Here is a 12652-nt window from a genome sequence, read left to right on the forward strand (position 1 = left end):
ATTCAGGCCTCTCAAACGCTTCTTCAGACCGGGTTACTTAATGTGCAGACTAGGTTGACAGAAATTGAAGGAGCACTCGCATCACTTAACTATACCAGTAGAAGGTTGATAAGTGTGAAGTAGCAATTACGGCCGTACGGAAAGAAGTGTCACACATGGCCAAAAAACTGGATGATCTAGAAAATCGGAGCCGCCGCAATAACGTCATCTTTGGTCTAAAGGAAGACAATGATGAAACTAATACATCCTTGGCAAAACATGTCACGGAGAGCATACTTAAGGAAAAGCTTGGGGTAGAGGTGCGATCACTCGAACACATTCATCGCATTGGTAGAAAGATTATGAACAAAGAACGACCAGTAATACTACGCTTGTATGACTTCTCTGAAAAAGCTGCCGTCCTTCGTAACTGTTTCAAACTGGAAACCAATACCATATCTATTTCTGAGGATTTTTCGCCAGCTGTTCGGGAAGTGCGAAAAAAATTGTGGCAGTCGTCGAAGGTTGATCGCGCGAAAGGTGAAAAGGTGAGCCTTCGGTTTGATAAAATTATGATTGGCAACAGCTGGTACGCGTGGGACGGCGAGAAAAATAGAAGAACTGTGATTAAGCGTACACACGTTGACGATGACGCTGCTCCACCCGGAACTGATAAATGACCGCAAAACACAAGCCCCTTGACACTGTTGTGCCTTAATGCACGTAGCATTGTGAACAAAAGAGAAAAATTAGAAGAAATTGTCTTGTTGTACTCTCCTGACATCATGGTAATTACCGAAACCTGGCTGCACCCCGACATTCATGACTCTGAAGTAGCTCCAGTGGCTTATAGCCTCCTTCGCACAGACCGTGACGGTTGCGGGGGGGGGGGCGTAGCCCTAGTAATAAAAAATAGCGTTTTATTTCAAAAACACGAGGGCATACTTGGTCATGAAAGCATCTGGTGTACCGTTAACGTGTGCGGAATGTCTGTTCTGATAGGTGGTGTGTACAGGCGTCCTAACGCTTCCGTCGAATACATGATGCAATTGCACGATTTCCTCCACACCAAGGTAAATGCCAGAACCAAGCTGATATTAACCGGCGATTTCAATCTAGCAGGAATTGACTGGGATAACCTAACGTTTGGGGCTAGGGAAAAAGAAAGCTGTGACCAACTGCTGAAAATAATGTTTAGCTTCTCATTATCGCAGCTAGTTAACCATCCAACAAGGCAGCAGGGAGGCTTCGCATCAGTGCTAGACCTGGCATTTGTCTCGAACACTTTCAAACCAGAAATTAGCATAGAAGATGGTATTTCTGATCACAAAATGATTTTGTTGACCTTTTCTGGGCTGACGTCACAGGCGGGTCACCAAGATCATCCTTACACTGATTTTAAAGATTATAGAAGAGCAGATGACATCGGCATCATAGATTATTTAGAAACTGTGTTTGAGTATTTCAAACTAATGCCTTCATATGATGTTAACGGATTGTGGGAGAAATTTAAGGATGCCATAAAACATTGTGAAGAAAATTTTATCCCCACAATACGTAAACGAACAAATAGGAAAACACCCTGGATTACCCGCAGTATCATCCACTTGAAAAGAAAATTGCAAAGGATGCGCAGGAAAAAACATAACCCAGTGGAAATCGCACATCTTTCGGCTGCGTTGAAGTTTGAATTAAAAAAGGCAAGAGATAACTTTTTCTCGAATACTCTGACGAACTTCATGCACAGTCAGCCGCACAAATTCTGGCGCTATCTGTCAAAACCTGAAAACCCAATAGTACAAATTGAAATCGCAGGTGTTCCTACCCATGATGCACACACTATTGCTAACGCTTTTAATGCCCATTTCCAATCCGTGTTCACACGCTCTCCCCGTCCAAGTGATGTTTCGTTTGCATCTGATTCAGCGATGCCTGACGTAGTTATAGCTGAGCCAGGCATACTGAACCTGCTCTTGAACATTGACACAAAGAAAACGCCCGGCCCCGATAATATTTCATATACGTTTCTAAAAAGATTTGCTGCCCAATTGGCTCCGTTCTTACACAGGATTTTTACGGCGTCTCCAAGCAGCTGCATTACCTTCAGACTGGCTCGTCGCAAAAGTAATCCCAGTTCACAAAGGTGGCAATAGGTTGCACATAGACACATACCGACCAATTTCTTTAACAAGCTGTTGTTGCAAATTAATGGAGCACATTATTAACAAATCCATTATTAGTTACTTTGAAAACAATAACCTGATATACCCTAAATAGCATGGCTTCAGGAAGGGCCTTTCTACAGTGACACAGCTATAGGAAATTTCGCATGACTTTGCAGAAATAATTAATTCCGGACTACAAGGAGACGCCATATTCGTCAATTTCTCCAAAGCCTTCGATCGCGTGCCTCACTGTGAACTGATCGAAAAACTTAAACTTATTGGAATTGCATCTAACACTGTTGCGTGGATAGCATCTTACCTCGCACTCAGATCACAATATGTATCAGTAAACAATAATGAGTCAGAGAGCCTTGAAGTCTTTTCCGGTGTGCCACAGGGGTCCGTGCTGGGGCCATTGCTCTTTCTTGTGTATGTCAACGACATCCCATCATGTGTTGAGCCTAACGTAACCGTACGTCTTTTTGCAGATGATTGTGTTGTCTACACAACTGTTCGGTCTGTGGATGATCAAATTAAACTAAACACCTCACTAAACAGCATTGCCAATTGGTGTGATAAGTGGGGATGTAGTTCAACATCAGTAAAACAGCATGCATCACTTTTACACATAAAAAGGTACCTAACATGTTCACTTACAACATAAGAGGCACGGCTATAATAAGATCAGATACTGTAAAATATTTGGGTGTGACATTCTCGAGCTCGCTCAAATGGGACACTCATATTGACATCACATGTGCAAAGGCATTTAAGCAGCTCAATTTCTTACGTCGGAAATTGGCAACAGCACCATCCGATGTCAAATTAACTGCGTACAAAACCCTCGTTCAGCCAATACTTGAGTATGCCAGCATTGTATGGTCCCCGCAGCAGTCTTACCTCATTGATAAACTTGATAGAATACAGCGCATGGCACTCCGCTTCATTTATTCCAGATACTCTCCATACGACAGCATCACTGCTTTACGTGAACAAGCACATATCCCGACTCTAATATCAGGACGGCGTATCGCTGCCTTGAAGTTTCTTTTCCTTCTTTATCACGGGCACATAAATATAGATAAAACAAAGTACATTAGGCCACCCTTCCAACATTCGGAAAGAACAAATCACCGTAAGTGCATCAGACAGTTTTCTGCGCGTTGCAACACATTGAAATATTAATTTTTTACATCTGCAATTGAAGCCTGGAACCATCTGCCGGAACCAATTGCACATGTTGACTCCATCGAAGTATTTGCAACCAAGATACGTGCACCTTTTTATGATTAGGTCTGTTTACGATTATGTACTGCTTCGCTACAACGTTGTGTTGCGCAACTGTGTTTTGGCCGTTTCCCACCACATCTGAATTGTTCGTAGCTCTTACCACTTCCCTATATTGTATGCCTTGTACTAATTGCTTTGGTCTGTCGTTCTGTTTGCATGTTATATCTTTGCATTGTAATAATTGGCGTGTTTCATTGCTTTCTTCTGTTTTGTCCAACAATGTTTCATTGTTTTGATTGTGACCCACTCCTGTATGAGCCTGTAGAAGGCTTACAGTATTGCTAAATAAATAAAAATAAAAAAATACCATCCTTAACACTGTCACTCAGTATAAATACTTGGTCGTCGTCATATCATCAGATTTAGGATGGTCGGCTCATGTAGAGCATGTGGCAAGCAAAGCGATGCAAAAGTTAATGTTCTTAAAGCGGTCTCTGTGATGCTCTATGAAGGAAGCCAAGCTCTTGGCCCATGTGACAATCATAAGTCCTATCTTAGAATATGGGAATGTGGCGTGGTTTCCCTTTACCCAAAATCAAATAGCTACTCTTGAGGCTGTCCAGCAAAAAGCCACGCATTTTATCTGTAACAGATATAGGCGCATCAACTGGCCTACTCAGATGCTATCTAAGATTGGCCTTCATACACTCAGCAGTCATGCAATGCTGTACTGACTAAAATTTTTGTATCGTCCTGCATAATGCGGTTCAAGTGGATTCTGACACGTACATTTCCTATCACACAGCTAGAGAAATCCGTCTTAAGCATCACCTTACACTCTAAGAATATTCTTGCGCTAACAATACATTTAGTTTTTCATTCTTCCCATGAGCTTTTCATGACGAATATTTAGCCCAGATGGTAGTCGCACAGCCCACTATCGACAAATTTGTTGAACTTGCTGACCAAACAGTCAGCAACGAGTAAGTGATGTTATCATTATTGGGTTTATCAGTACTTACCAGGTGTTTTGGAAATCTGTGGTGTGAAATTGTGGATGATGTTATCAATTGTATATCTCATATGTTTGTCCTTATATATATATATATATATATATATATATATATATATTTGCACAGTTTCTAAATAAATACCCTACATAGGGAAATGTGGTGCTAGTGTCTATGGGGGTTCTCCTGAGCGTTGCTTCAACCTACGTGGGAATGATGGGAAGTACAGGCTTCGGATTGACTTCTATCTTTAGACTAGTGGTGTTTGCTTGTGGCGCAGTAAACAAAGCTGCCCTAAGATATTTTCGCGTAAAATGTAATTTTATTTCAGCAGTATCTAATATAATGCACAATACATTCCATAATCTTTGTATGACGTCAAAATAGAAGCACGGTTTACCACCAGGGCATACCAGGATATGCATTGTTCCGCAATTCTGTTCATGATTTAGCGTAAGTGAATAATTATTTATATATTTTTACAGCAGCAATAACAACCAAGCATGTGCTTATACAAATATTACTCATCAAATGTATATGGAAATAAAAATATTGTATTGTGAGAAGTGTTTTGCCTTTTAGAGAAATGCTACAAGTGTTGTCTGCTACGAAGCCTGCTCGCTGCAAATGCGGGAAAAGAGCTTTCTCGCAGACAGTAGGCACTAGCGAACTCTGTCGCTCTTTCCACAGGCTGCGTCGGCTGTCACGATTGCTGAACGTCTTTTAAGCACATCTGCTGCCGTGCGAGCTGGGATGCTTGTGATCTACAAGTATGCTTCATTTTATTTTATATTGAGGTACCGCGTCTACTGAAGAGCACGTGAGCAACTTATGTCGTGGCTTTGCGCTTATCCGTTTTGTGACAGCAGACTACAGCCAGGAAGCACCAACCTTTCCTACCACAAGTAAGTTTGTGTTCTCAAATGTCTTGAAACATAATTCAATAAGCACATAAAATGAGAAATGTGTAATAAAGCCCTAAATAAAATTTTATTCTGAAGACACTAGAAGTCTATGTAGTAAAAAAAGGCATTATGCAAGCAGTCTGCAGTATTTCTATTGTATTCTGCATCACTAGTAGAAAAATGTTACTGGCAGGTTATTAAAACACCTAGCACATGTCTGTAGTTAAACTTTACAGCTTTAAGGCTCACAGTGCAAATATAAACATACAAGAAGCCAAAGAGCTGTAGCAAAGGAATAAGTTGCATCTGGATACTGACGACACAAGGAGCGATTGAGCGAAAGATGTTAGCTGCAACGGTACGAGAGCACTGTGGAAGAGAGAGCAAATGGGGAAAGCCGATATTCTATTTCACAGTCCGAGAAAAACATGGGAGCTGGGGAGGCCATGTAATGCATAGGGCATATAACTAGTGGACCATTAGAGTAATAGAATGGGGTGCCAAAGGGAGGGAAGCCCAGTCGAGGACAGCAGAAATATAGGTGGGGTGATGAAATTAGGAAATTTGTGTGCACAAGGTGGAATCGGCTAGGGCAAGACTGGAGTAATTGATGATCACTAGGAGAAGCCCTTGTCCTGCAGTGGATATAAAAATGGGCTCATGATGATGACTAACTGCTTTCTGCACTTATTGTGTCGAATGCACAGGTTTCCAATTGACAATCCCATCCTGCAAAAGTGGCTTCAAGCCATGGGCCTGAGGATTTGCACCAACCAGACGTCACACTCCGTGCTCTGCCCACTTCGAGCCATCTAACTTTTGGGGTGGTCTACAATGACGCCGACTACATGAAGGGGCAGTGCCGACTTGGTTTCAACCAGCCAGTGAAAACACAAGGGTAGAAGTATGTCTGTTTATTTCAACTTTCAATTTATTTTTCACTGCATAGCAGGGAAGTGAACAGTAGCAGATCCCAGAACATCAGTCTCGCTCAGGTCCTAAAGGAACATGGAAAGAAATTCACAAAGATTGTTAGCAGCAGCAGCAAAGAGCAAAACTAACATGAAAGAGTAAAAATGATGAATATATGTTGCACAATATAAATGTGCAGCAAAATATGGCAGTCCCTTCCAGTACACAGGAATAATGATTTGACATTGCTGTTTTTGTCTTGAACCCACTATGTTCATGCAAATGAACTTATCAGGGAATAAACTGCCTGATGGGATCAAGAATATTGAAGAGTAATGACACAGTTTTTGTCCCCTTTTCTTTTTTTGTAGGTCTATTCCAATCCAATAACCCAGTCAAAATACAAAGCTTCAATCCCTCAGGCAAACAACCAATAATTATAGGTTCGTTTGACTTCACCACTTATAAAGACATCCCAAAGGGCATGTGCCTTCAAACCACTGGTAACTTCACAGGAACAGCATGTATAACCTTGTGGGATTTCAAGCTAGTGAAGCATGTGACAGTCATCTCAAGAAGCATACACTGAGACTGTATTTCCAAATTATCTCATCCCAGCCATCTTACGCAAACCATATTCATGTTTTTGAAAAAAGTGAGGGAGACGCTTTAGGCTGCAAGAGAATTGATGGCACTGAACAGTTTAATGCATACTCATCCCATACATGCCGACCAGCAGGGTGAAAAGACAGGGCTAACTTCAAAGGGCAGAGGTCCTGTGATTCATGTGATGTCAGTTTTGGCACAAAGCCACACTGCACTTTAGATGCTTTGAAACAGTCATATCAAAGTTCGATTTAAAACATTCTTTCATGCAGTGTGATTTGAAGTTTCGTATCATGATTACTGGGTCAAAAAGGCATCTGCTGTCTTTTAAAGTCAAATAACATAATCTTATATGAGAACTAAATTTAGCTAAAAACTATGTATAGTTGGAGGATTCAAATACAAGGACTGTTAAGGAAGGGCCTCTAGTTAATACATTGAACCAGGGAAACATTTCCTTGAGGCAGAACCAAGGCTAAGTATCATACTATACATTACAGGTACGCAACTGTAAACAAAAACATGTAAATAGGATGATTTCAAAAGCACATCACACATGAATACAAAAACAAGCTTACACATGCTGTAATAAAGTGCATAACTAGAATTTAAAAAATTGGCAGGATATACCCAAAGGTCAGAGGGAAGGCATTCTACAATAAAGTTTAACCAAAACTAGTGCCATATTTTTCATGATAACTTCTTCAATTACACCACAGAAAGTTATTCTTGTAGTGGAAGTAACATGTAGGATCTGATATGGCTTAATTGGGATTTGTACAGGGAGCTTTCAATTTAGGAATTTGTAAAACAACATACTGAGGTCTTATTTGTTAAACTTATGAAATACTAGTAGTATGTTGCGAGTACAAAGCAACAAGGAAGCATTAGCTACAGGATAGTAGAAAATGATAATTTGTATAGCTGATTTTAGATATGCTGCAATCAGACTTGTACACATCACAGAAAAAATTAAAATTTTTTCAATCAAAATTGTAATTGATTACAATGACCAATTACTGTCCTATAAAATTAATTACTAAAAACTAATATCTTGCTTTAACAATACTTTCCTACAGACTTCTATTAACACTACACAAATACACTAAATAGAACAAGCTCGCCTTGCTGTTTCAGTATGTCTACTGAAACCCTTCACATGCTGATTATCTTTCATAACACTGTATTTTCTATTGCTACACTACACGACACCATTGCTATCTGCTATTTAAATTTTTTTTCTACCCGCCATTTCTTGTGAAGGCACTAGCAGCAACACTAGAAGCTCGCTTGATGTGTGCACTGGAGGGAAGGGCAGTGTTTTAATGAACCAATACATTGTACGCAAGAATTTGGTTTCTCAATGCCTTGATGCTTGCATCTAGGTCCTCTATGAAGTGCAATACCATAATTGCTGGGGTTTGATAAGGCGCTCCCGATAGGGCCCGTGAAAAACTGAAATTTTGTATAGGCAATTCCCTGGCATAAACGTTAGACGTGGACATTGCTCTTGAGCCATAGAATTACTGTTTCAATTAGTGAGGCAATATTTGATGGACCTCTTCCTGGCACCCTTCACTCCTTAGCCATTTAGACTTGAATGACTAATTTTAACGGATACCTACAAACATTTACGTTTCTTGGAAAGGCGGCCAAACTTGTAATGTAAATTAAAATGAAGCTGCACAATGTTTGGCCCTAAAAATACTGCTTCTGTATTATGATTGCAAGTATGGATGTATATGAGTCGCTTATCAGACACACGAAAGCATGGGCGTTCAACGGCCAAAAACTTTAATTTATGTCACAGTAGTCTGGTAGAGTTGACTGAGCGAAGAAGAACTGAGCAGTTCTTTGAGGTTTCTCAGAATCACACCTAAGAGATGCAGAAATGTATTATAAATTGCCTCCTACAGCTTGTTTCATCAATAGTGTAACCGGTCGCGTGTAATTGATTACTGAAAAGTGTAAATGACACATAGTGAGCATTGCCAAGCAAATCAAATGGTTGCTAAATTACAAGAACACCAGAAAATGGAATTTATTATGCATAATTGGTTAAACACAAGTCTGGCTAAAATGGGGCAAAATTCGCAGGGCGAGTGCTATCCTTTTAGGAGATTCAGTAATTAAAAGGAGTGTGAATGAACCCATAATGCAATAGAAGAGCTTTAAAATAAATTTACAAGCTATCCCACCTGTGATTTCGTGAGTGAGGCTATTTGTGTTGTAAATTTTAGGTGCATATCGAGCTTTACTCCTAGGAAAACATATTGCCAGAAGCATTTATGAAGTCATTTCCAATGTGAATAGAAGGAGCACCAGAAATGTGTCCGCTGTGTGAGTAAAATATCATTAAAGCCTTACCTCTTTTAAGAAAGTTACAAATTTAATTTCAGTGCTATTTTTACGCTTCAAAATTTTATGCATACATGTTTAAATATGTCATGATGGCTGTTCTGTGTTCAATTCACAATGCTGCACATGAAAGGTAATATCCTAAGCATCGGCAGGGTGCAAAACATGTCACTAGTATTTGCTGTGCGCTATCAACAGGTAAGAACAAAAAAGTACAAAGGTGTGGCCAAGTTGCATACTACCAATCGTTGTGGTGTTTTGTGCATGCCTGAAGTAACAATGTCCTCCTCAGACAACTATAACAATTAGTTTCTTGCCTGCGCAGATAGCAATGTCTACTCTATCCATTTTCTTGATGAAGGCATTGTATACGGAAATATAGTTGCTGCCTCACAGAGATGTTAAAGAAGCGTATGTGTGACATGCACAAGGCTACAGTAAAAGGGCACTTATGAACACCCTGCCTAGATTGCAGATATGAACCGCTATTCAGAATACAGAAGTACTATTACATAATAGCAAACACTTAATCATTTAGCTGAGCATGGAAGTAAGAACTGAGAGAATCACAACATAGTCTATCACCAGATGCATCACAACATAGTCCACTACCTCCTCTGATAAAGAATGATAGTAATTGTTTGAGCTTAAAGAAGATAATCTTTTCCAAGTTTAAACAATATTATTTCATGTTCCATCTGTATTGTCAAAATGTTTTTTTGTTTCTTGTTTGCGTGCACGTTTGTATGCACGCGCATGCAAATACACAAATAAATTGAAGCCGTTAGCCAGCAACCACATCTCATTATGTCTTTCAAATAGAGATGCTAGAATATACAAATATTCTAGATGAATTGAATACGAATATTTCAGGCAATAACCCCTGATTATTGAATCAGCTATCGATTATTTTATCACTTGCAAATAAAGTAAAATATAAGAAGTCCTGTGGAGTCTATTTGCTACAAAAAGCTAATTAACATTTTGTTACATTTAATACATTATGACCTGGATATTATCACATATGAAAAGTTTGTAAATGAGAGCAAATTAAATGTGGCTACACATGATTCAATGTGAAAGTGACAGCAATTAGACAAAGAGCACTTCAGCAGATGCTTGTAGAACTGTAATTCTCAATGAAGGAGCCAAGTGCACTACCACACAGTACTGAACATTGTTTTAAAGGAATGCAAACATGCAGACAATGTCCAAATAATAAGTTTATTTCCCTAAATCTATAGACAAAATCTGTGGGCAGCCTAAAGCAATATGTGCCTGTAAAAAGAGTGGACACTGCTTCTATAGGTAATCTACTGGTCAGCAATTAGTTCATCTATGTCACATCTGTGATTCTCCTTCGGTACAATCATGTACAAGTCTTCACGTGCGTCAGCCTTTCTCCCAGTCAACTGCAAAAGCTGTTTCAGTTCCTTGTTCTTTGAATGCAACCAATACAGTAGGCTTCCGTAAATTTGACCCTTGTGGGGCCGACAACATTCATAGAATTATCTGGGGGTTTAACTAAAGAAGATGCTCAAAAAAAATTACAAAACGCACTGCTGATTCGTTTGGCAGTATGTTCCCTATGCTAACATGCCCCCAAAACAAACGCGCACCCACTTTCTCTGTCTCAAGCAGAAAACCAACGTAGAAATTACATTAAAGCTCTCAAACAAAGTAGAAACCAAAAGCGTACTCGCTTTCTTTGTAGCAAGAAAAATATGCAATGAACTAATGTATGCTGCGCACTAACGGCTGGTTTTCTAAAATCAGCTTTGCTGCAATACATCCATGTTATGCTGTAAAGCATACAACTTCCATGAAGGCGGTTTTGGTTTTGTGCCTGATGGCAACACGCACGCAATTCTTGACCAAATTTTCTGGAAAAAAAAAATAATAAAAAAGGCATATGTTGGAATCCGTTAAATACCATAATGCGACATTGTGAGCTATGGTTATTGCTTGAACATTTTCCTAGTGCAGGCCTACAGTAGGCACTTTCAAGGAAAGATGATGTGTGTTCAACGCACTCACAGTCCCCTGAGCTCCTCTGATACAGAAAGTGCAACTGAAGGGGTCGCTATTGGGGTCACCATAGGGGTCACTATAGAGGTCAGGCATGTGCGTTCTTACTGGTCAAGTTCTAATTGTCCGGCAAAGGCCAATTTTAGGATCAAAATAACATAAAGTTGGCCCCACTGAAATGCAAGGGAGCAGGCTGAGACCGTTGGTCAGGATCGAATTACCCGAGTCAAATGAACGGAAGTGTACTGTGTTCGACAACTTCCAACAGTGAACTGTAGAAGCGAATAGTGAGGATAATTTAGTTCATATGTAGAATTTCTAGTGTTTGCACACCTCCACTTTAAAGATGCTTTACTGCTGCTAATGTTAAACCTCCAACTGCATTTTTTTACTTGAATCGAAGCTTCCATACTGATCAGAGGTGTAATGAGAAACATCCATCTTACAGCTCGTGCAGGTGCTACCAGCTGACTGCATTGCAGCAGAGGAGGCCCCTAAAGTAGTCCTTGTAGCTGGTGCCCGCAATGACACCAAGCGAGCGTGCAGAGGTCAGCATGAAACGTAAGAAAGGTGATGAGCGAGCTGATGTGTAATCTATTCTGGTGCAGGTGCAAGGCATTGCATCAGAAGGCAGGCAGGCTAGGGATGGCCAAGGTACATGTGAAGACTGTGCATTACACCAAGGGCATCCAAATCCACAGATTGTTGAAACCCTTAACCCTCAGGACCACACGTTGCTTTTGTTATTTCATGGTGTATGCGACAGATGGCTGGATTAGCATCAAATACAATCTCATGGTAGCTTTTGCGTGTCGCTGCATTACAATTTTAGATTTCGAAGGACCGAGAAACTTCTTGCTTGATTTTACGAACTTCAAATTTAACTAAATAATTCGAGCATCTTCAGTACTTCGCTAAATCGTGTTTGAACTGTATCCCATTTGACGAATAACTAGATCCTTTCATTTCAGGTGGAAATTGAACAGGCAGACAGTATTTGTAGAAGAAATCCCAATGCGAGATTAGCAAAATACCGTACACACTTGTGTAAGGGCCGCATCCTCAACTCGGCAGCCCAAAATTTGTAAAAAAAAGTTTCCAACGGAGAAGTAATTGTGCTTGGTGCCCCGATGTCGCGCATGCATTAGTGAATTTTCGCACGCTGCTTACGAGGTGTGCACAAGTCGCTGGCTGCGCTGGCAATATTTTGACCAAAGGATGTGGTCCCGTGTAAGGGCCACACCTCATAAAATTGTGACGAAAGAAAATGCACCTCTTACATGAGTCTATATGGTACAAACTCACCTAAAATGTTTGTCTGATTTAGGCAGCATGAGCCAATGGCAAAGTTCAAGCCAAACGACACTCAATTAGGGCACACCCAATTCAGTGGAAACCCTGAAGGTAAAATAGTTTTCAAGATATCTCTCCCCTCAAAGTGCAATGAAATACATAAGCA

General features: G+C 40.2%; 1 long non-coding RNA gene across 3 annotated transcripts in view; it reads right to left on the bottom strand.

Moving 5' to 3' along the window:
• Positions 1-6197: 6197 nt before the first annotated feature.
• The window catches only part of LOC135906155 (uncharacterized), a 51888-nt gene continuing 45433 nt past the window's right edge, over positions 6198-12652 (bottom strand). For all 3 annotated transcript variants that reach the window (XR_011508051.1, XR_011508050.1, XR_010565657.1), the window contains exon 4: positions 6198-6287. This is a non-coding gene — a long non-coding RNA (uncharacterized lncRNA). The remainder of the gene's footprint in view (positions 6288-12652) is intronic.

This window comes from Dermacentor albipictus, chromosome 1 (assembly GCF_038994185.2).
Source record: "Dermacentor albipictus isolate Rhodes 1998 colony chromosome 1, USDA_Dalb.pri_finalv2, whole genome shotgun sequence".
Lineage (NCBI taxonomy): Eukaryota > Metazoa > Arthropoda > Arachnida > Ixodida > Ixodidae > Dermacentor > Dermacentor albipictus.